The 24,650-nt window shown below is 41.3% G+C and overlaps 1 protein-coding gene across 5 annotated transcripts in view; it reads right to left on the bottom strand.

Moving 5' to 3' along the window:
• Window positions 1-22,894, bottom strand: part of SULF1 (sulfatase 1) — a 142,715-nt gene extending 119,821 nt beyond the window's left edge. For 2 of the 5 annotated variants that reach the window (XM_042464260.1, XM_042464259.1), the window contains exons 1-3: window positions 22,653-22,894; window positions 21,567-21,677; window positions 6,918-6,976 (exon numbers count right to left, since the gene is read on the bottom strand). The gene's annotated coding sequence lies outside the window, so the exon portion shown is untranslated. The remainder of the gene's footprint in view (window positions 1-6,917; window positions 6,977-21,566; window positions 21,678-22,652) is intronic. The other 3 variants (XM_042464258.1, XM_042464262.1, XM_042464261.1) reach the window with 2 other exon arrangements.
• Between the last annotated feature and the right edge of the window lie 1,756 nt (window positions 22,895-24,650).

Raw genomic sequence — 24,650 nt, 5'->3', positions numbered from 1 at the left:
GGAAACAAAAAGCATTAGTTAGTAAAAGCAATGACTTTGTTAATAGATTTACACCACAATCCTGTGCATACTTAGCTGGAAATAAAGTATTCCGCTGCCTGCTCCCAAGTGAGCATACCTAGGATTTCAGCCTTCAGAAATAAAGATGATCTTTGCAGAAGCTCATTTCTGTTTACTTCAGGTTATACCTGATTTTTTTGCACAAACATCCTGAAAATAGAACTACCTAGAATGCTGAGCACAATCAAGCAGCAGATAGGAGGAGGAAAGGATAGGTATATTCTAGCAACAAATGTTATTCCCTACATTTGTTGTTTGTGCCTTCAAGTTTTTTCAGATTTATGGTGACCCTAAGGTGAACCTATCACAGGGTTTTCTTGGCAAGATTTATTCACAGGGTGTTTGCACCCTGTAAGAAAATGTGAGGCTGAGAAAATGTGACCTGCCCAATGTCACCCAGTGTGTTTCTATGGCTGAGCAGGAATTTGAACCCTGCTCTCCACTCATACTCCACATTGGGTTGCCTATTCCTACATATGATTAGGTAAATGTTCTTATGCTTTAAAGACTTTAAAGACAATTATAAAATTGTAGAGAATATGACCCAAAACACAGGTTCTCAAACTGAACTTCAGAACTCTATTTAAGTGGTCCACAGAAACGATCTACAGTCAAAGTGGTTGGTTCTGCTCTCAGCCTTTGGGTAGGGAACAACAGAAATCAGACTAACATACAGGCTAACAGAACTTTGATCTAGAGCTTACAGGTCTCACTGCACTGGTGTGCTCTACCAATCTGCCCCTTAAAATTTATTTATTTTAAATATTTCTGTATCACCTCCCAATCCACAAGTGCTCTGAAACAATGAACAAATAAATTAAAACAGTTTAATGAACCATTTTCAACAGGCTGACCTACACTTTCTTGTTTGTCTTGGCTATAACACCAGCTTTCTGTAGTGGTTTAAGTGCTGAATTATGACACTGGAGAACAGGGTTCAGTTCCCAGTTTATCTGTAAAACCTATTGAGTGACCTTGGGCAATTCACATGCTCTGAGCCTCAGGGGAAGGCAACAGCAAATTTCCTCTGAACAAATCCTGCTAAGAAAACCCATGATAGAGTTGCCATAAATTGGAAACTATATGGGGTTTGAATCCCTGTGTACTGAACCATGTTTGGGTCCTGAGTAAGGATGCCACCTCACCCCACCCATGGCCTAAATACCTTAAAGGTACCAGATCCTTGGAAGCTAAGCAGGATCATCCCTGGTTATTACTTGGATGGGAGACTAGTAATGAATCTCAGGTGCTTTCTATGTATGGTTGTGAAAGCTGAAGAGTGAAGAAAGCTGATAGGAAGGAAATCAACTCATTTGAAATGTGGCACTAGAGAAGCGTTTTACGGCTCCCAGAAGCAGCCATGCACCTAACTGGGCTGCTAAAAAGAGAAACAAATGGGTCCTAGAGTAAATCAAGCCCAAATTGTCCCTAGAAGCCAAGAACTGGGCATATCATAAGAAGCCATGACTCACCAGAAAAGACAATAATGCTTGATAAGGTAGAAGGCAATAGGAAAAGAGAAAACGTCAGGGAGAAACTCTTCTAGAACATGGCCACATAGCCTGAACACCCCACAAAAAACTATGGATGCCAGCCATGAAAGCCTTCGACTCCACATCATGGCCTTTGTGTAGAGACATGAATAAGGAAAATGTGTCACTATATAAGTATGGTTTGAGAACAGTTAATAAGGCAAAATTGTACCTACACTTTTCTGTGTTAAAGCATCAGCATTTCTCTCAGTCATCAGGTTCTATTTCTAGCAGATTTGACTCTAAGCAGTGAAATATAAGTGCTGTGTTAAAAACTGACACTTACTAGAGGCAATAACACTTCAGGAAGATTTGACAACTCAAGTTTCAAATATTTTAGCATAAGTGTAAGACGTACACACAAGACTTGCAAACTGGCTACTTGATATTCATTGCTTGCACTCTAGTTTATAGAGATTTCATTTACAGCCTGATAAAAATTATTATTTCAAGAAGCATAACAAGAACGTTCTACCAGCAATTTCAGTGTTTGGTGTACAAGAAAACTAGTGTTGACCAACCTAATCCCTCAGAAACCAAGTGTAACATAATGGCTAGGAGTCCATAATTGCAATATTAGACACAATTTCTAAGGAGTCCCATTGAGCTCTGAGGTTTACTTCTAAGCAGACATGCACTGTGATCAATGTCTCCAGTTAAAATCTTAATTTCTGCTATGATCTCACTAAGTAGACTTAGGCAATTTACTCTTTCAGCCTCAGTGCCCAATGGGGAATAGCACTGACCTATTTTACAAAGTTTGTTGTAAGGATTATGATCAGGGTGCATGTAAAGTCTTGAAGATCTGCAAGTGTTCTAAACATGTTTATATTTCTAGAATATTAACTATATATATAGCTAAGGGCATGGATAAACTGAATTTTTACTGGACTTTGGTTTGGCTCTATTTATGCACATATACATGTATTAGAGAAAGCATACAAGATGATAATGACTACCCAGTGTGTGGGGATGCCCATGATTGCACATTAAACACACACACACACAGACACACACACACACACACACACGGGGTGGGGATAGTGCTTCTATATTTTTCCAGTAGATTTTAAAAGTTTCTTCTGAAATTGAAAACATGCTCAAGACTAACTTCCTTCAGTATGTATTCATTTCGATTAATTAAGACTGCTGCTTTCATGTTAACAATAATAGTGGAACATTTGCAATATATTTCTTGAGCACCAAACAGTAAGAAACGAATTCATACGGTGCTGGTGTTGGTAGCCTTAAGCAAACGTTGTAATAACAAGTTGTTATTTAAACATGGAATAAGTGGCTTAAAAGGGTAATTAGATGCATGTTTAGGAGTCTTAATTTAATGAATTGCACCATAAATATTTCCCCAAGCACAAGCTTGGGCTTATTTCCAGCATTGTTTAAACTCTTACAGATATTGTAAGTTGCATGCAGAGAATTGAAAACATAAGTATTCTGAGATGGGATAAATTGTACATTCTAGTTAAGACATTATAGTGTTCCATTAGCATCCCACAATTTCTAAATGCCACTGTTTTACCATGCAATGTTTTGCCTAACCAGAAGAAATGCATTACTAAAATAAAAATTTACTGCCATTTTAGGCCACCCAGGACAGAGAATGCTTTAAATTTTCTCCTTGATTGTAGAAAGAGGTTTAAAACAGCTTTAATACTAACAGGTCCTTTTCTTCCACAGTCATTTCAAGAACAATCCTTGACAGTTTTACAAGCCCCTAAAACATTTCTTGCAATTTCTAACATATATCTTTTATCCATTTCATACAGAGCCATGTCTAAGGGAAGAATCTGATCTTTTAAAAACTCTCTAAATTAAAGTACCTGATCCTTCCACCTTTATATGAGAACCAGTGTTTTGGGTTATATTCACAAAGTTTTGCAGTTCTGAATGATACAGTGTGATTTCTTTTTAAAAATAAATCATATCAATATAAATATCAAAATTATTTCAAAAGAAATGACTGGAATAAAGCACTGTATGTTTTGTTTATATACACAAAACTCACATGTGGGTTTCTATTGCTTAATTTTTGTATTTACTGAACCTTGTGTAAATTAACTAGGCTGAAATTTTTAATCTGTAATCCTAGACAAACATTCCTAGAACCAAGCTTCATTGTGTCCAGGATTGCCCGTGGATTAATTATTAGATTAACCACAATGTTGATCAAATAAATAATTTTTCCTGATTAATTAGGCAGAAAATTTTTAACAGCACTGTTAAGAAAAGACCCAACAAGTGGACAAATGCCATCTCAGTGACATAAAAGGATGTGCCTCTATGGTAGTGCCCCCCCCCCCCCGGTCTGATGATTCTCAGATATATTGGATTATAGATTTTTGTGGGTTTTTTGAGCTGTGTGACCATGTTCTAGAAGAGTTTCTTCCTGACGTTTCGCCAGCATCTATGGCTCTATGGACACATAGAGTTGGGCATATAGAATCATAGATCATAGAGTTGGAAGATACTGCAAGGGCCATCCAGTCCAACCCCACTGCCATGCATGAAATATAAATCAAAGCATCCCCAACAGATGGCCATCTAGCCTCTGTTTAAAGACCTCTAAGGAAGGAGACTCCACTACACTCCGATGGAGTTTGTTCCACTGTCGAACAGCCCTTACTGTCAGGAAGTTCCTCCTAATGTTGAGGTGGAATCTCTTTTACTGGAGCTTGCATCCATTGCTCCGAGTCCTAGTCTCTGGAGCAGCAGAAAACAAGCTTGCTCCCTCATCAATATGACATCCCTTCAAATATTTAAACAGGGCTATCATATCACCTCTTAACCTTCTCTTCTCCAGGCTAAACATCCCCAGCTCCCTAAGTCGGGCATGGTTTCCAGACCTTTCACCATTTTAGTTGCCCTCCTTTGGACACGCTCCAGTTTCTCAATGTCCTTTTTTAATTGTGGTGCCCAGAACTAGACACAGTATTCCAGGTGGGGCCTGACCAAGGCAGAATAGAGTGGCACTATTACTTCCCTTGATCTAGACACTATACATCTATTGATGCGTGACCTGAAAAGGCAGGAATGATTTGCATGTGTATTGTTCTGTTGCTAATGGAAGGCCTCAGGGTGGGAGGGTCTACAAAAGAGGATTAGTGTCTGCTTGATTAGTGCTCATTGTCTGCTGGGAATTATTGGACTATAATTACTATCAACAGTCAACACAGAAATTGTTATGCTGGGATGATAGGAATTTGAAATAGGTAGGGTGAGTCTACTCTTAGGTAATGCCTCTAGTGAAATTGTCTAAACACAATGAGTATGTTTTTTGTGTTCAGAACAATGTTTATTTTTGTAAGTAGATCTTAAAAGCTCGTATGAACAGTTAGCAATGGTATTTAAAAATCAGGCAATAGCCTCCCCCCTAATTATACTGACATTTATCATGAAGTTCTGCATTCACAGTATGCTTCCCAGCTTCTGTCCTCATTCAATGATTGTTCCCCACTCTGGAATATGTTTATCTTGACTTTTATTAACATTGCTGACCAAAACAGACAAGTGGATGGTTAAATCTGGATATGCCCGTTAGCAAGGCAGCCTGAGGATTGGGTGATTCAAATGAATCCTATATATTGGCAAGTCAGCAAGAGGAATGAACATATTTGTCATTTTCATATTAATTTTCACCACTGACTTTCCGGGGAAGGGGGCAAAGAAAAAGCAAGCTGAACCCAAATCGACTGTACATACTCATGGCTAAGTGAAGAAATTTGAGTTAAAACATTGACCCCAAAAACCTAGGTTGACGTATTCACAGGTCAATGTAAGTACTGCACTTTAGCTCTCTTTTTTTTTTTTTTTTAAAAAGGAACCGTCCCCTGCCATGAGAAGAATGGCAAAAAGTGAGAGCTTAGTCCACCCCTGGAGCACCTCAAAGAAACTCTGATACCTTCTACTTTTTCCACTGTGGTGCTACTTCTGACCTTTCTGAATGCCTGGGCATGAAAATGGTGGCAGTGGCAGCCTTTTGGTGTTTCCCCTCAAAGGAATGGCAAGAGAAATCAGGCTCTGAAGGGTTTGAATAAGATGTTTGTGTATATTTGTCAGGTTTTTTGGGTTAAAATCAGGCAAAATTATCACATTAAAATTAAAGAATATAATCACTGCTAATGTAGACACTATCTTCTTTGCTTTGACTTTCATCATTTTGGCATGTGCATATTTTCTTAACCCCACTTGTACAGCCACAATTTGCTGTAGTTCCCTCCTCATCCATCCATCTTTCAGGCTGAGCACAAACAGTTATTCCTGCTAGAACTGGGTAAGTTCTTTGGCATCATTTTCTTTTGCTTCATCCTTCACATCCTTTGTTACAAGCCCCTAGATTTTACCGTTGAATTATCCATAAATCATATCAAAATCCATAATTTTGCCCCCAAACTCACCTTTGACTTATACATGAGGTTAACTTGTAGTCAAGTATATATGGTATAAAATGTGGTTTCATAGGGTGAATCCCCAAAGTATATTTTATGCAAGCCAACAAATTGTTTTATTATTATTAATTCTATAGCTACTTAACATGCTTCATTACTTATAACAATATAGTGATGTGCAATGTTGATTAACATAAGAGAGCGTTTATTATGAAACTGGCATGCTTTGTTCACTCACTTTTTATAAGTAATCAACACAATGTCATCATGAAAAGGTCCCCCCCCAAAAAAAAACCCCACCTTTTTTGGCCAACTGAAAGGACTTGGATAGCATACTCAGCAGAGCATAGCTCACTTTGTCACAATCTTCAATGCTAAAACATACCTTTCTCAAGGTATTATTCTCTACAAATGTATCACTATATGCAAACAGTAAAACGATCATGTTATATTTTTTGTTTGTTTATCCTGTTCTTTAGCGATGTATTAAAGATAGTGTTAGAAATTCAATTAAGTTATGGATATTCTTTGGCCTGTTCCTACTATTAGCCAGAGTGACTTAGCCACCCAAGGATGGCAGGATGAGAAAGGCAGCAAATTGTTAGTTAATTCATTATGGGAGGAGTGTCAAAGAAGAGGAACAGGTGTTTGTGGGATCTAGTTCCTCAGGAACCATAACAATTTGACTAGTTTCAGGTACTGTTTATCTTGGTAGGATATGAAGGAGGGGATAGAGAGGATATGCCTGCTACTACTTTACCTTAGGCAGTAAAATATCTTGGGCCAGCTCCAAATAGTATAACATTAAAAACCTAGAACATGCCAAATTTAATAGCTATCTAAATTTCACATGGCAGTACTTTAATTTGCATCAGGATTCAGATTGTCTCAAGTTATCCTTTTGAAAAATTGGCTCACTTACCTTGTCTACAGCTTGAAATAAAGGAAATGTCAAACATGCATTCTGTGGTATGTGACCAGCTGTTGGGAGAAATAAATTACCTGTAAGTAAATGCTTGCACATTTTCAGTTGACTCTGCTTTCTAAAGAATGCCATCAGACAGCAAGGATGTAGTTTGGAAATATAAAAGGATATTTTAACTCTCAATTTCAATAGGAAGAGAATACTAAGGTCTGAAGTTGGGAAATCAGAATTAATTTCCTTTACATGTATGAATTCATTAGATGGCTATATAGCATTTAATCTTCAGGGCCCATCTGTAAACACATGTTTGGCAATTAGGTAGCAATTTAGGATACGATAGCTGGTTTATCTAGACCATGGGCTAGGCTCATTCTACTACTGTTACAAAACACAGAATTTGAGATGTAGCATATCTCAGCCTGTGTCATGTCATCCAGGGCATCCAGAACTGCCTTAGTTGAATGATGCTATCACTGGGCATCAAAAACAAAATGAGAAAAGATACCCCAAAACACTTGGCCATAATGCAGGGGCTGCTTGGATATCCTGTTACATCATGAGAGATACCAAACAAGTGAGAAGTGGTGCTTACACTGAGAGTTTTCTTGCAGGGACAAACTTTTGGATTTGCAAAACAAAACAAAACCAACCCTAGAAACTTCAAGTTACTGTACAATGCTATACTGTAATTATCTAGCCAACAGATAAGCAAATATACCAAACACTATGAATCCACAAGGCACAACTACTAGTAAATTCACTAATCTCACCTAGTTTTCATTTTGGTTGTCTTTGTCTCCAATTTTCTGTTAAAAAAAAATCTAGCATGCATGTGTGCTTGTGTGTGTATTTTAAAAAAGCTAATCTTATTACAGCACAAGATAGCTATATCATTATTAATATTAATATTAATGTTTATTTATATAGCACCATAAAGCTAAATGGCACTTTATATGCATCATAAAATCAACATGTAACCTGTCCATGGCATACAATATAAAAAGTCATAAAATAAAATTTATCATAATTAGACTAATTATTCCTTTAAAATACAACTATGACTCTATAAAACAGGTAATACATCAACAATCTCAAACTACAAATCAAAATGATTGCAAGAATAAAAAAGTCTTTAGTTCAGTTTGAAGCCAGCCAAAGAGGAAATCATCTGTAGATGTATGGGAAGGCCGTTCCAAGAGTGAGGTGCAGTTAGTGAGAAAGGATGAATCCGATCCAGAGTAAATGAAATCCTTGGCTGAACAAGGAGCCCTGAGCCCCTGGACTGCAGATCTTGAGCAGATGATAAGGTGAGATAAGAGCAGACAGATAAGGGGAGGAAAGCAAGATTATGTAGAGCTTTGAACGCTAACAGAAGCAGCTTATACCGGATCCTAAAAGGAATGGGCAGCTGGTGTAGAGATAGCAGGAGTGGAGTGACATGAGAAAACAGCAAGCCAAAAAGATAATCTTAGCAGAACAGTGTTGAATGGAAATTAAAGGACTAAAATGGGACAAAGAGAGACCGTCAAAAGAAGATTGCAGTAGTCAAGGTGAGAGATAACTAGGGCATTAACTAAAGTCTTAGCAGAAGAGACCAATAGAAAAGCGCTGAATTTAGCAATATTATAAGAAAAAATCGGCATGACTTAGCTACAGCTTGGATATAGGGAGCGAACAACAATGAAGAATCAAAAATAAGCCAAGGCTACATGCCTCCTTCACAGGATGGATAGGGACATTATTGACCTTGATAGAAAATGTATATTACAGTATAAAGTAGGTTTTGGCAGAAAAATGAGTAATTCTGTCTTAGCCATGTTAAGTTTTAAATGCTGGTGACAAATCCATGTTGAGATGGCTGAAAGACATGGAGTTACACATTGTTTGATATCCAGAGAAAGTTCTGGAGTGGAGAAGTATAGTTGAGTGTCGTTGGCATAGAGGTGATATCAAAAACCATATGAACTGAAGAGATTATCTAAAGATAAGGTGTATAAAGAGAGTAACAACTGGTTCAAAACGGAGCCTTGTGGAACTCCAACTAACAAAGGGAAAGAAGATACCTGAACTTTGTCTATTACAGCAAATGACTGATCTGAAAGAAATTATCAGAACCAACTAAGGACTAAATCAGCAAATCATATGTTGTAGAGCAGATCAAAAGATCATGATCAACTGTGTCAAAAGCTGTAGAAAGATCAAGAAAAATAAGAACTGAATATAGGCCTTTAGATTTGGCCTGGAGAAGATCATCTTTAATTTTCGTAAAGGCCATCTCCATGGAGTGCAGAGGACAAAAACCAGAATAAAAAGGATCCATAATAGAATTATTAGAAAGAAACTTGAGACAGCGTACATAAACAGCACATTCCAGAACCTTAGAGAGAAAAAAATATAACAATGGTGGTTTACAGACTGCCCCTTTGGGGCGGCCTGTACCTGCCCCTTTCCCTGACGGATCGGGGCCTCAGCTGCCACAACAGCAGCCCTGAGGCCCTGATCTGCCGCTTTTCCAGGCCACGGGGAAGCGGCAAAAGGCTGCTTCCCTGCGGCCTGGAAAGGGGTGTCCTTGGGGCCCCTTTCTCCTTTGTGTCACTGGCACAGCCGTGTAAAGGCTGCATCAGTGACACAAAACCAAAATGGAGCTCCTTCCGGCGCCGCGGAAAGGCCGCCACAGGCGCCCTTCCGCAGCGCCAGGATGTCACATCCACACTGCTCCATTTGGAGGTGGCGTGGCTGTGACGTCCTAATGGCGGTGCCCATGTAGAATGGGTGCTGCTATTTTGTGCGTATCCTGTACGCACTAGGGTTGGGGGCATCTGAAAGACGCCCCCAGGCAACCCTAGTACGTACGGAGTACGTACTAGGGTGCCCATTTGTAAAGGGCCAATGAAATGGGACAGTAGCTGGAAAGAGAGAACTGAGGACTTCTTAAGAACTGGAGAGACAGTAGCATGCTTAAACATGGAGGGAAACGAAGCAGTAGAGAGAGAGAAAGATATTAATAATATGAAGAAGAGAAGGTACTATAACAGGAGCAATGGTAACTAGGAAGCAGGAAGGAACCAGATCAAGGGAACAAGTTGAAGGATTAGAAGAGAAGACCTCAAGAATTTTGATAATTCATCCAGCAAAACAGAAGAAAAAGCAGAGAATGCAGACGATACAGATATTTGATATGTTGGTGCAAAAGAGGGTTTAGGAACTTTAAGACTGGAGCGGACAGTTTCAACTTTGGTGTTACAGAAGTTTGCAAAGTCACTGTGAGAGAACAAAGAAGGAAGAGCAGTTAGGCTGTATCCATACTGCAGAAATAACCCAATCTGACACCAACTGCCATACTGCTATGGAACCCTGGGAACTGTATTCTGTTGAGGTGTCAGAGCTCTCTAACAGAGAACGTTAAATGTCTCACAAAACTACAAATCTCAGATTTCCATAGCATAAGGTCATGGCAGTTAAAGCACCATCAAACTTAATTATTTCTGCAGTGTGGATGCAGCCTTAGATAATAGAATGTTTATTGTTGGACAATATTAATTATAGAAGATGACTGTGGACTTGTGGCTAAATTAACATGATTTATGCTGTGAAAAAGTATCTTAAACTGCAGAAATCCATGTAACCAACGGGGAACAAACAGTTTTAATTTAATTATTTAGGCCAGTTAAGCAAAATAGTAAGTTTCTAAATATTATGGAAGAATATCATCATACATTGTTTTAAAAGTATTTGCTATGCTTAGAAATCATTTGGAGGAAGTTTCTAGGAGGTGAGCCAAGTATGACTTGGACTGGAGAATAACAAAAAAGGGAACTTGGGAGTGCCTTGAGATTTAAATCTTTGTAACAGAGGTCAAAGCTTTTAAAGGAATGAATTATTCAATGACTTTGTCTTTGGTATAAAATGTGTGATGGAAAGCCTATTGGATGAAAGCCTTTATTCTATAGGTCAGGATAAAATAGATCTTCATTATCTTTTATCACTACCAAAGAAGAAACAAACAAATAAAAACTTTGCAAAGCATTAGCACTTTTAACCCTTATCCTGAAATTATTGTTGATATTAATTCATGAAAAAAGTCTACCTTACCTTTCAGTCCCTTCCAGATTAAGAAAGAAATAAACAAAATATAAGGTACAAAAATCCATTCAGTCCTTAAAGTATCATAAAAACAAGATTCAATGTATAGATAGATTGCCCAAGTGGGAGGCAAATATGAATTAAAGAGCTAGTAGGGTGTAGGACAACAGATCCTGTCTGATCTTGGAAGCTAGGCAGAAGGGTCAGCCCTGGTTAGTACTTGGATGGGTGACTGCCAATGAATACCAAGTGCTGTAGATTATATTTCAGAGGCAGGAACTGACAAAATCACATCTGAGTATTCCCTGCCTAAGAAAACCCTATGAAATTAATGGAGTTGCCATAAGTTAGCAGGTGACTTGAAGGTATGTTGTTGTTGTTGTGTGCCTTCAAGTCATTTCTAACTTATGGAGACCCTAAGGCAACTCTACCACCGAATTTTCTTGGCAAGTTTCTTCAGGGGGTTTGGCATTGCTATATGAGGGTAAGAGAGCGAGACTTGGCCAAGGTCACCCACTGGGTTTACATGGCCAAGCTGGGATACAAAACCTGGTTTCCTGAGTCCTGGTCCAACGCTTAAAACACTATACCTTGCTGGCTCATGAAGGCATGCATATATATATATATATATATAGAGAGAGAGAGAGAGAGAGAGAGAGAGAGAGAGGGAATGAATAAAGTTGTCTTTGCTGAGGTCCTAAAACCGAATGCCAGGAAATGACATGCTGCACCTGGGAAAATTGACATTCTTACCAGAATTATCATGATTATTTCTAGTTACTTTTACATTTCTAGTGGTTTAATATGAATGCCCCTCTCCTATCCCTTTTTCAAAGGACCATACCAAGCCAGACCACTGGCGTATCTACATCAGAATTAACATGGGCTGACAGTGACTCTTCAGACTTTTAAGCAAGAAAATTGTTTCTGAAGCCTACCAGGAGACACTAGAGGCCTTATGTTTTTATTTAAAATATTTATGTCATGCTCTATATCATAAGATCTTGAGTGAAGTGCATTAAAATCAATTTGATCCAAAATAATATGAAGGATTTTAAACAATTAGAAATAATATAAACAATCTAAAACAGGAACAGATTTTGACAAACTCACAAGACCCATAAAGACTTTAATAAAAGCCATGTTTAAATTTGCTGCTAGAATATTGGCATCAATTGGGACTTGATGGGGAGGGCACTAGGGATGCCAGAGTAAAAACTGGATCTACCTCCTGTATCTTCAAGGGTTGTGTCAAAGAGGCAATTTCAGCATGAGTTGCTTGTTACCTTGTTGTGTGATAAGCTTGTTGAAATTCCCTCTTCTGCACAACACTTAAAGGTACAGGAGCCCTGTCCAGCTTTCAGTCAGGCAGTCCTTGAGAGCATTCCATAAGTAGACACTACATCAGAGAAGACCACTTCATATGTCCTTACACAGTATGTTTCTCCCTCCACTGGGAAACAAGGAAGAAGCTCTCCAGAAGACAGTAAGTCTTGGGCTCCTTCTATATATTTTACACAACCAGGCAACAATGAACACCAGCTGAAATTCCATCTTCTACATGAGCACTGAAAGGTACTGGAGCCCTCTTCAGTCTGGCAACCCTGTAGTAATGGTATCATCCTCCCAGGTGGTTTAGGCCTTTAAATATTATAACCACATCTTGAATTCAGACCAGGCGCATGCTGGCAACCAGTACAACTCAGTTAAAACCTCTGCACTATGAGAAGTTTTCACCAGTAAACTAGGTCCTGCATTTTGTACTAAGTGCAGCTTCCAAGTTATCTTCAAAGACAGCTCCATGTAAAGCATAATGAAGTGATACTTTTGGGAAGTTAGCAGTACATGAGCTACTCTGGTGACACTGAACCCTAAATCTTTCACATGTGAAGTATGTGTGCTACCACCGAGCTACAGCCCTTCCCAATTTATTCCAAAGCAATGTTCCTTCGCAGTGTTATATGTTCTAGGCCATATGAAAGGCAACTCATAGATTTATTTTTTAGTTAGTGGTGTCCCAGATCTGTCACTGCCTGAGAGAGGAAGAGAAACACTGCTTCTCAGTCCAAACCCTCCTACAGCCTTGTTCTGACATAGGGTGGTTGATGCTGCTCCTCACAAAGCCAACCCAGGTTCCAAGGTCCAAGTATTGTAGGTGAGGTACTCTCAAAGACTGCTAAGCATGTGGGGTGGAAGATGCTGGTGGTCAGTTCTGGAAGCCAGTGAGGCTCTCCAGAGTGCAGGGGTAGGTATGGTCTTCTACCTGAAGCATGTGCCTCATGCCACATAATGGAAGGCCAAGCCCTGCAAACAGCTAATCCTTCAGAAAGGATCATGTAGTGGAACAAATTTCAAAAATTCCTTTTTACAATCCAGATGGATAAGCAGAACAAGCATGGTATCTGCATCATGCTACCAGTAAAATATGAACTGGGGAATATACCTCTTCTCCTGCTCTGCTCTATGAAGAATACCAGCTGCATGGATAATTTAATACCTTCACTGTGATAATAATAATAATAAAAGATTTACTAGTCAGTCACACCCTGGACTAGGGTTAGCTTTGCTGGTCAGCTGCCCAGGACCAATCCGAGAAGGGCCCCCACTACTGATCCCTAGAAACCTGCTCCTTCCCCTTTCCACATTTGTGAACAGAAAAAAAGGAGTGGATTCAGCTTCTGCTTGCCTTGACTTTTTTCTACTGTAGCAATAAGAGGGACTTAGGTGTACTGATGACATCTGGATCAAACTCTTTCCATAATGTAGAGCTTGCACTTCCTTAACAGTCCATTTTTCCTCCCCAAAGACTCTCAAGGCTGCTAAAAGTAATAAAATACAGATAAAACCAGAATCATTAAAGCACTTCACAAAAGCAGATAGCCACTTCCTTCTTCAACAAAAAACCAGCCTGCATAGTAAACACCACACGGAGATGATCATTTTTCTGGGGTTCTCTAGGAGAATGTGATCCTATGGTCACATTTAAAACAGGAATGGGCAAAAGAACCTGAGCCCTTCAGACATTCTTCACTGCAACCCCTATTAGACTTTTTGCTAGCATAACTAATGGTAAAGGATTACAGAAACTGCAGTCCAGCAATGTGTGGATGCCCACATACCCCCCACCCCCCGATTTAAAGCTTTTTGGAAAACCATGGCACTCATTTAGCAGCACTTTTTCGGCCTGTTCCAAACATCCTACAGCAGGGGTGGGCAACTGTGGAAGTACAAGGGATCACTTTAGCCCCTCAGGAGACATTTGAATGCTGCACCCCACCCCTTACATCTGCTCCTGCAAAAAACAATTTTTGCTGCTAAAGCTTCCAAATGATTGCCAGGAGACATGGGGAGGCATTTTCACCATATTTGGGGGGTTTCCTCTGCCAATTTAACAGAAAGAGAGCAGAAAACACTTCCTGTTCACTTTCTGGGTTTTTTTTAAAGGCCTATCCTGGGCCTAAGTTGGTCTAGGGAGGCAAAAGGTAGTGGAAATGTTCCCCCTGCACACACCAATGGGTAATTAGGAAGAAAAAACTCTGGGGGGGGGAGAAGAGGAGAGATTTGTTTGCAAAGAAAAACCTTGCTTGACTCCCCCTCGGGGGGGGGCAGTCAGGAGGATCACAAAAGTGGACCTGGAGGCTCCATGTGGCCCACAGGCCATGTTTTGCCTACACCTGTCTTACATGCACATAGCCAAGATGATTTGCCAGTGGAACAAATTTCAACATTTTCTTTTTACAATCCTCCTTTATACATGTCCAGTCAAGTGTTTATTGCTGAGGTTAAAATTGTGTGGCCTCCAGATGTTACTGAACTGCAGCTCCCATCAGTTCTCTCATTGCCTATGGCACCTATGGCGGTTGGGACTTGCCTTTCAACAACACCTGGAGGTCTGCATGGTTCCTTATTCTGCTTTACTTGGTGATGTCAATGTTGGGTGTATCAAATGGAAATGATCTCATTGTGTGTTTTGCAAAACATGGAAGTGTGTGTTTGTGTGTGTATCACAGGATGCAAGTATGTAATATGCAAATGAGCTCTGGAATAACCACATCTTGCAAGATGTAGGTGTATCAATAGCCATCATATGTTTTCTTGTAGAGATTGGAAACCCTGGTTTTTGGATGAGAACTGCTACAATCCTGGGACATTATGAGAGCTGTAGCAGGAAAACAGTTAGTTTTCTAAACTCTGGATTTCAATTACTGTGGAGGACGTTTTTAAAAACACCAAACAAATAGCAGAATGTGATCACACATTCAGGTGGCATTCCTGTGCATGCTTTATTGTTGTGTGCTGCACACTTGCATGAGAATACACCCCATAGAACTCCCTAGAGCAGCATACTTCCAAGGCAAAATGGATAATAGCAAGCTGTAAAATGAGTAGCAGGCACCTCACTGTTGTGTGCACAATGACCCTGGCGTGGCCCCAGATAGTAAGCCAAGTTAAGGTATCCTAGCATTCCATGCATAGATAGTAAGTCAGTTTTACAACTGTGAATTAGCCATCTATTAAGCAGTTTCAATCAGTCTCAATCTCACACAATTTTTTTCCTAAAGATAAGAAAAAAAGGAGATGAAAGATACCAGTAATCATCCAGCCCTATAAAGAATAAGGATTTGAAGCAATCAGCTAATCACTAGGTATGCTATTGTACAAAGAAGTCAGTTTCTGCTGGACAGGACAAGCTAAAGCCTTTGTAAATCAAAAATAGTTCTTGAGCACAAGCCTGGATAGTGTGAGTCCTAAACTGATTGGGAAACATTCGACGATATAGTCAGTAGCATCAGTATGTAGAGAGACCATGTAGTACCTTTGAGACTAACTGAAAGAAAGAAATTGGCAACAAGATCGGGAAATAAATAGCAAAGCAATGAAAGATGATTGCTTTTATCTCCATATCAGCAAGTTTTTCAATGGCCATGCTCCACCTACATTACAAACAGTAAATGTCTCCCTCAAAAACAAACAAAACAAACAAATAAAAAAAGAGGTGAATGGAAGGTCTAGGGAAGAATCTAGCAGCACCTTTGAGATGAACTTAGAGTGGGTAATCCCCTTACATGAGGGATCCATTCCAGATCCCCTGCGGATGGGGAAACCCGTGTATGCTCGTGCCCCATTGGAAACAATGTTGCTCGTGGCTTAGGGCAGTATGCATGCCATAGGTGCATGCACCATTGCTTTTATTGTCACATGGCTTCTGTGTAAGCTGGAAGCCGTGTGTAGTGCACCTGCATATAGTGCGGGCACACTGTATTTATGTTAGCATGCTCTTTCATGACTATCAACCCATTTCTTAAATGCACTGACAAATATCATGCATATCGTTCTGCAGAGGCATTCACACTGATACAATTCCAATGGAATCAGCTGAATGTTGACAGGAAAAGCACTGCTAACTCTCCCATATACATTCTATATATTACCGGTTATAAGGACAGTGGGAAGCAGTATAATCGTAGAGATTAGGGTCACCATAAATCAGAAACGACCTGAAGGCACACAAGAAAAACAACAAAAGTAATGACTGCTAGAAGTGAAACCATTTCTATGGTTCTTTACTGTAATGGATGATATACAGCTGCAACTCAGACATGAAATCACATTGAGCCTTGACAGACCAGCCATTAAGGCCAGCATTGGGCTGGAGTGGGGCCTGGCGTCCACATGACACACGCTCTGACTCCAACTCTGCCCCCATGCAGGCAAAGGAGCACTGAAAAGCCATGGTGCCAGCAGATATGGTGCCCTTTCCATGGCACTTTTTGCAGCTCCTTTTTCTACTACAGAAAGGCCAGATTGGAGCCGCAGTGTGTAATTGCCATGGCCTCAATCTGGCAAAGAGAGAGGCGGCTGTGGGTTGCCCCTTAGGGGCAGTCTGTACAGCCCCATTATTTCCAAATTGCTCTTAGGCTTAAAACTTGTGGCCATTATCAAAATTGCTTTCTCATATCAAGCTCACGAGGCACTGACAGAACCTGGAAAAATCAGCATAGTTGAAAGACATGCTTACTTGGGGATTCTGGGAATTGCAGTCTAATGAGTACCCTTCCTAAGTTCTGGATATACGTTTAGGTTTGTAGAGTTCTAAACAGTTACTCCCTCCAATTCCACACAGGCAAAATCCAGATATCAAAAAATCATACTTTCAGAGCTATGAATACCATAGCCAAGAGTCTAGCTTCATATGTTTGTAATAAGTCCTGTCCTGTCAATATGCAGAAACACTTTTAATTTTTTAAGGCTTGATATATTTAGATAGCTATATATTTCTGAGTTGTATAAGATTCAAAACCTTGATAATAAGTTTTCCCAAATCCTTTTAAATAGATGATCTAGTCAGAACAGTATTTGAAAATACTTCAAAAATCATTCTTTCCATAGATGCTTAACTTCCTAACTTCCTGTGAGAGTGGTGGTTTATAATGCCTTCCATATTTGGAAATGCTGTCCCATGCCATCTCAGGATGTTTCACAATCTGTTTTCATTGGTCCCTGTCCAGAGTGAAAATTGTGATTTGATGTAACTGTTATCCCAATATCTACAATTATTTCAAAGTGCAGCAGGACCAGGTAATGTTCTCTCTAGTTTTCCAAGACAAGCATACAACATGTGGAACAAGGAGAGATCAAATTTTAAGTATAAAATATTCAAAATCAGCTGTGCTTCTTTCACCATGTTTATCTATTCTGTCTGTCAAAAATGCATTATGTGCTGTCTGAAAAGATGCACTGTTATAAATTACTCTGCGGAACCTATGTGAACCAATGTAAGCTTTGCATTTGCACTTACAAATTTGACCAGTAAAAGCTCAAATCAAGAACAGCAAGCAACAGCTTTTGCATATCATGAGCTGAGCATGCTCACCTGCCTTGACTCTGAAGTGCCAAAAGGAGAAAACCCCTGCCAAGTAATAAACTAACACACAATTAAGCCAATCTACATCAAAGTATGTTCAGCCTCAAACAAGCTACTGCATTCCTTGCCATTTGCCTGACCAGAGAAAGAGAGAGAGAGAAAGAGAAGCATGGATGGGAGAGATGGATGAACTGGGCTAAAGCAAATAATGCTTTTCACCTCAGTGAAATTACATTTTGACACCTAAGTGAAGGTGAGAGAATGTTTAAAGAAGATAATCTCAGGAAAAGAAAGAAAAAACATTTGATCTTTTAATCTAGCTGTTTCTAAATGCAACTCTGACCTCTTCGGTCTTCATTTCTATTCCACAATTTGACTAACTCAACATTTGTACTTTGTCCAGTTTTTCTGCCAAGGATTTTATCCTCCCACAAACTCTATGAGACATCTCCAGGTAAGGCTGGCAAAGAATCCTGTTGAAAACCCTGGAAAGAGGTAGCCACTGCCCAGTGTACAGCTTACACAACTTGAGCAATGGTCTGACTCACAATGAAGACAGCTTCCTAGAATCCTAGGTTAGAGGTTGGGAAATAACAAATTTGACCAAAGCCACAAAGTGGGCTTCATAGCTGAGCAGTGATTTGAAAGGCTTCTGATCCAAGTCTAACACTCCAGCCTCTACATCACACTGACTTTTAAGTTGTCTGGTATGTTCTACATTCCTGAATGAAACCAAGTCTCTCCTTTCCCATATGAAAGAAAGAGGGAGAAAAAAAGAGGGGAAATCCATCTTTTGCTCAAATTGGAAGAAAGCTTCCTGTATATGGGCAGTTGTCTCAACCATAATAGTTCTCCCTACCTCTAACAACATTTCTTTTTTCTTGTTCTTCAGATAATCACACTGTGTAACATCTTTTAAGCCTGAACAGTTTTACAGCTGTTGAGTTGCTAATGGGAACTTCATGTGTGTCTACCCAGCACAAGTGCTGTCAGGAAGAAACCAAATGTCAACCTGAGGTATGCAGCAGTAGCCATAAATATTCCTTTGAACATTTTCCATCTGGAACAGTAGATTATGGTCAGACAAAGAGCTAAACTAGCTTGAGGGCATTGTCTTTTTCTCTCCCACTTTCTCCCCCAAAAAAGAGACAGCCCTCTTTGGGTCAAGTGATGTGAAAGGAACATGATGTGACATCCTTGCTCAGGATTTAACTTTCCTCATGAAACAGAAACATAGGTATCCAGGTTTGTCTGAACATCTCAAGAATGTGTACATCACTTGAGTTTGGAAAATATGATTTTTGGGGTACTACAACCAGTGAAGGATTTGGGGAATTGTAGTCTCCACCAAAAACATATTTCCAAGCTCTGTGACATATCAGTCACATCAAAACTCAGACAGACCTACTTTTGGAATAAACATGCCCAGGATCAGGTTGTAGGTCAGTTATCTGAAGCCCCCCTCTACAGGTGGAAGCAACCCAGTAATTATGTTCTGGCATGCATACTGTTTGCATGTCAACATTCTTGACACTGCTCTGCCTTGCCTTTATTATATAGTTACCAAACCCTACAGCTTTAAGGAGACAAGCTGGCTGAGGGAACCTTCCCACATTATTTCTTTGTGCTGAAGCAAAGGCCCAGCCTTGTAATGCTTTTACACTACCTTTGAAAGAAGTTGTCTTCTTTTTTGGCCTTAAAAGATCTGGGAAAGTTTCCATCTCTCCTTAGGAGCTCTGAGTGGAGTGGAAAAATCAAAATGCTTCTATTTCATTCATTTAACTCCTAGACTAATTAGCAGTTTGCTAATACACTTATTTAATACTTCTGGAGGGGGTTATTTATAAGGATGCTTTCTTGCAGCACTTGAGAATCAAAGCAGAGAATAATCTGTAAAGCAGCCAAACAGGCTAGCAGGGGTGGGAGCAAAGGAATGCTAAAATATATACTTTCAACTTGAAAAAAAAGTTTCCTGGGTACTGATATTTGGCAGAGTCGAGTGACAGAATCACAGAATATCCATCATAAAGCTCTGTTCCTTTACCTGCTCAGATATTATTTCATAAAGGGTTATGCTCTGTGTGCCATTTAAAAAACTTCCCACCTGCAAAGGCTGAAAGAGCGGTGTTAGATCAGCCATACCACCCGTGGGAGAGACTAATCTTCCATGTGTTCCACAAGGAATGCAAGCATTATTTTTAAGTGTCAAGACTCTAGAACAAATCTTTGGGAAAAGACATTGCTGTTTCACTCACACACACACACAGAGCCTCAAATCAGAAAACAAAGCTGCATTCTCCTTAAGTTGTAGAGTTCCTCTCTCCAACCTTATAGGAGTCCAGAGAGCAGTAAAAACCCCAATCCTACAATTGCAAATACTTTTTTTTTAGTTCAGTGGGGCTTACTTTCAAATCCAATGGGCACTAAGGCCCTAAGGGTTGCAATACTGAAAACACTTGCCTCAAGGGACCCAGTCCTATTATGAAGGGGGTTGGCTAGGTTGCTTGAGAGAAACCAGCCCAGGATGGCACCTCGCATAAAGAGAGGGGCCAGGGTCTACATTTCAGTTCCTTTAGCCTTTCCTGCACATTAAAAAAAAGAAAAAAAAACTCTTTCAAAATTTAATTAACACACCAGATAGCCTGTTTAGAATCTTATAAATACAGCTAGGCTTTAATGATCCGTTATGGTGATGCTACTTAGTTTTCAGCGACTCGTAAAACTTTCACAAACAGACCTGCAAATGAATTACATCCATCTGCTCCGCCGCAGCTGTGAGAGCAGCTTCTCCCCATTACTAGGCTCTTGGCTTTCCTTCCTGCCTCTCTCTTTCTCTCTCAGAAAGCTTTGCCAAACCATTGACAGACCCCAGCTCTTCTCTGCTTTCCCAAAAAGGAGCCTGCATCCACAAACAGTAAAGACACTCCCCCCCCAAAAAAACACCCTGGTCTCCTACCAAGCCAAAGACCAACCAGCTCCTCATGGCTGTTATCTGCACTTCAGCATCCTATGGTCCAAATTGTTGGGTTGCTTTTTAAAAGGGTGGGTATCTTTTTAAGGGTTAGAGGGATGTACTCAGGGTGACCAGATGTCCTCACTGCAAAGGAGGACAAGGCCCTGCTAAATGGAGGACACTGCCAAAGAAAAGCTAAAGACACTCACATAAATTCATGCTTAGAATGGAGGACATTTGGACATTTCTCCCGGACAGAAGGCATAAATGTAGGACAGGTGCCTGGTTTGACTAGCACACAGGGTTCGAAACCAGGTTCGGCCATGGAAACCCACTGGGTGAGCTTTGGCAAGTCACACTCTCTCAGCCTCAGAGAAGGGGCATATGGCAAAGAAACATCCCCAATTGAGAGGTTCACTCAGGGTCTCCATAAGGTAGAAAATGAACTTGATAGCACATCACAAGAACAACCACCATATTTGTAAAAAGGTTTTTCCTGAACATACTAATATATGTGTGTGTGTGTGCGCGTGCGTGCGTATACACAACTCAAATGCTCTACTACTCATGGCATCTAAAGTGGTGCCATTCATCTCCCTAAAGAAACTACTTTAGCATCAGAAATAGAAGGAAAGAAGGTGGGAAGGAGGCTGAGGAAAGTAATGTGGTGTTTGGTGGCGTGTGCCAAAGACCCACTGAGCGCCTCTTGTCTCGTCTTATTCCCCCTTGGGAACTTTCTCCTTACCCCGTCTACACCTTCCAAATTGTGGCCTCAACCCGCATTAAGGAGGGTGTCCGGTCTGCGAAGCCAGGCCAGGCCAGGCAAGGCAGGCATCAAACTCGGCCCACTTGTTATCTGTCAGAGATACAATAGCAGCATTGATAAAACAGCCACAGCAACTGGCATTGACAAGTGCGCCAGAGTAGCATTCCACTGAAAGGAAGGAATGGAGGGAAGGACAGGGGCTGCGTCCGCACTACAAAAATAATCCGCCTTGACTCTGCTTTAACTGCCCTGGCTCCATGCTGTGGAATTCTGGGAGCTGCAGTTTGTTGGGGGGCACCAGAGAAAGCTAAATAGTTCACAAAATTACAAAGTCCAGGATACCACAGCAGGCAAAGTGGTATCCAAACTGCATGATTCCTGAGATTGTAGCTATTATAGTATATGTTGCCAATACCTTCCAACCCCCAGAATTCCTCAGCAGGGAGACACAGCTGTTAAAGCGGGGCGAAACCGGATTATTTATGCAGCGCAGAAGCAGCCTGTAAGGAAAAAAAAAGAGAAGCATTTCGTAGCAAAAGTGTAGTTTTTGTTAGATACTGAGCAAAGCTCTGGCGCCAAACACAGCCCCCAAAGCCCAACAGCATGGAGCCAGGGCAGTAAAAGCGAGGCCAAACCGGATTATTACTGCAGTGCAGATGCAGCCTAAGGAGGAGGAGGAGGAGGAGCAGCAGCATTTCAAAGCAAAACTGTAGTTTTGTGAGGCATTGAGCAAAGCTGAAAAACAGAACACAGTCCCCCAAACCCCACAGCATGGAGCCAGGGCAGTTGAAGCGGGATCAACGCGGATTATTTCTGTCTAAGGAGAAGGAGGAGGAGAAGCATCGCGAAACGAGACAGTAGTTTTGTGAGAGTTGATGAGCCAAAGTTCTGGTGCCACAACAAAAACCACAGTCCCCAAACTTCCACATCCACTCAAAAGCGGGATGAAAGCGGGATATTTCTGCAGTGCGGAAGCGGCGGGGAGGCGCTCCCCTCCCTCTCCCGCTCTTCCTCCCCCCTCCAGCCCCAGCCCCAGCCCCAGCCCGGAAACCCTTGGAAAGGCACCTTTTCCACAGCCCTCCTCCGGCTCCAAGGCGGCGGTCCTCAGGCTCCCAGGAGCTGTACTGAGCCCCACCATCTGGGGAGCCCGGCCCTGAGCCCTCGCTCCCTTGGCCGCCTCAAGGCCGGCAGGAATACTGGCCCAGCCCAAGCCCCGCCAAGGCAAGGCAAGGCAAGGCAGGCTCCGTCCAGAGGCTGCAGAGGAACAAAACCCCCGGCGCAGCGCGCACACTTCTTCGCCAAGTAACCTGAGAGTTGCCGAAAGAAAGGCAGGCTCTTAAAAAGAGAGCGAGGGAGAGAGAGAGAGAGAGAGAGAGAGAGAGAAGGAGGAGAGAGGGAGGGGCGAGGAGGGGGAGGGACCCTCGGCCTTTGGGGGGAGGGAGGGGGAGCTGCCATTCTCTGCCTCCCCAAAAGCAAAGAGGAGAGGGGTCTTCGTTCCTGTTGAGTGAATCATAGGCTGCATCCATCCAGTGTGCAAGCAGCCAGGGAATCCTAGGTTAGGAAGAGACCCCAGAGCCATCCAGTCCAGCCCCATTCTGCCATGCAGGAACTCTCAGTCAAAGCATCCCCGACAGATGGCCATCCCGCCTCTGCCTAAAGACCTCCAAAGAAGGAGACTCCACTACACTCCGAGGAAGGAGTCTGTTCCGCTGTCAGGAAGTTCCTCCTAATGTTCAGGTGGAATCTCTTTCCCTGTAGTTTGCATCCATTGTTCCGGGTCCTGTTCTCTGGAGCAGCAGAAAACAAGCTTGCTCCCTCTTCAATATGACATCCCTTCAAGTATTTAAACAGGGCTATCATATCACCACTTAACCTTCTCTTTTCCCCAGCTCCCTAAGGCGTTCCTCATAGGGCACAGTTTCTCTAGACCCTTCACCATTTTAGTTGCCCTCCTTTGGACACACTCCAGTTTGTCAACCTCCTTTTTGAATTGTGGTGCCCAGAACTGGACACAGTATTCCAGGTGAGGCCTGACCAGAGCAGAATAGAGTGGCACTATTACTTCCCTTAATCTACAGACTATACTTCTATTGATGCAGCCTAAAATTGCATTGGCCTTTTTAGCTGCCACATCACACTATTGACTCATGTTCAACTTGTGGTCTATTTGGACTCCTAGATCCCTTTCCCACGTAGTTTCATTCAGCCAGGTGCCCCCCATCTGACATATGATAACCCTAAGGCAAATATATCATGGGGTTCTTGGCAAATTTGTTCAGAGGTTTGCCATTGCCTTCCCTTGAGGCTGAGAGCATGTGACTTGCCCAAGTTCATCCAATGGGTTTCATGGCCAAGCCAGGATTTGAACCCTGGTCCCAGAGAGAAATTCAGTCTTGTGACCTCCCTGATTGAGTCTATCCATCTAGCATGTGGGCTTCCTCTCTTTCTGCATCCCTCCATCTTTCCTAGCATTATTGTCTTTTCTAATGAATTGTTCCTTCACATGATGCATCAAAGTACAACAACCTCAATTTGATCATCTTGGCTTCCAGGGAGAGTTCAGGCTTGGTCTGATCATGGACCCATTTGTTTGTCTTTTTGGCTGCCCATGGTATTCTGAGCACTTCTCCAGCACCATATCTGAAATGAGTTGGTTTTCTTCCTATCTGCTTTTTTCGCTATCAGCTCTCATATCCGTACATGGTGATGGGGAATACAGTGGTTGGAGTATTCTAACTTTAGTGCTCAACTGCATAGTTTTACACTTTAGAATCTAGTCTAATTCTTTCATAGCTGCCTCTCGCAAATTATGATAGTGTTAGTCACAAGCTCGCATTACTGGCTTGTGACTAACATTGTCATATTTTTTCCTCCTTTATCATGACAATGACTACCCCCTCCCCAAAGAAACTTGCCAAGAAAACCCTGTGATAGACTCACCTCAGGGTTGCCATAAATCAGAAACAACCTGAAGGTACACAACAACAACAATGATTTTAACACTTCTCCCTGATGAAGAAGCCAGTGGAGCTTCAAAAGCTTGCATCATGTGTTTTTTTGCTT

This window comes from Sceloporus undulatus, chromosome 4, assembly GCF_019175285.1.
Source record: "Sceloporus undulatus isolate JIND9_A2432 ecotype Alabama chromosome 4, SceUnd_v1.1, whole genome shotgun sequence".
NCBI classification, from domain to species: Eukaryota; Metazoa; Chordata; class Lepidosauria; order Squamata; family Phrynosomatidae; genus Sceloporus; species Sceloporus undulatus.
The sequence above is the reverse complement of the archived record's forward strand: the minus strand, read 5'-3'. Positions and strand labels throughout refer to the sequence as shown.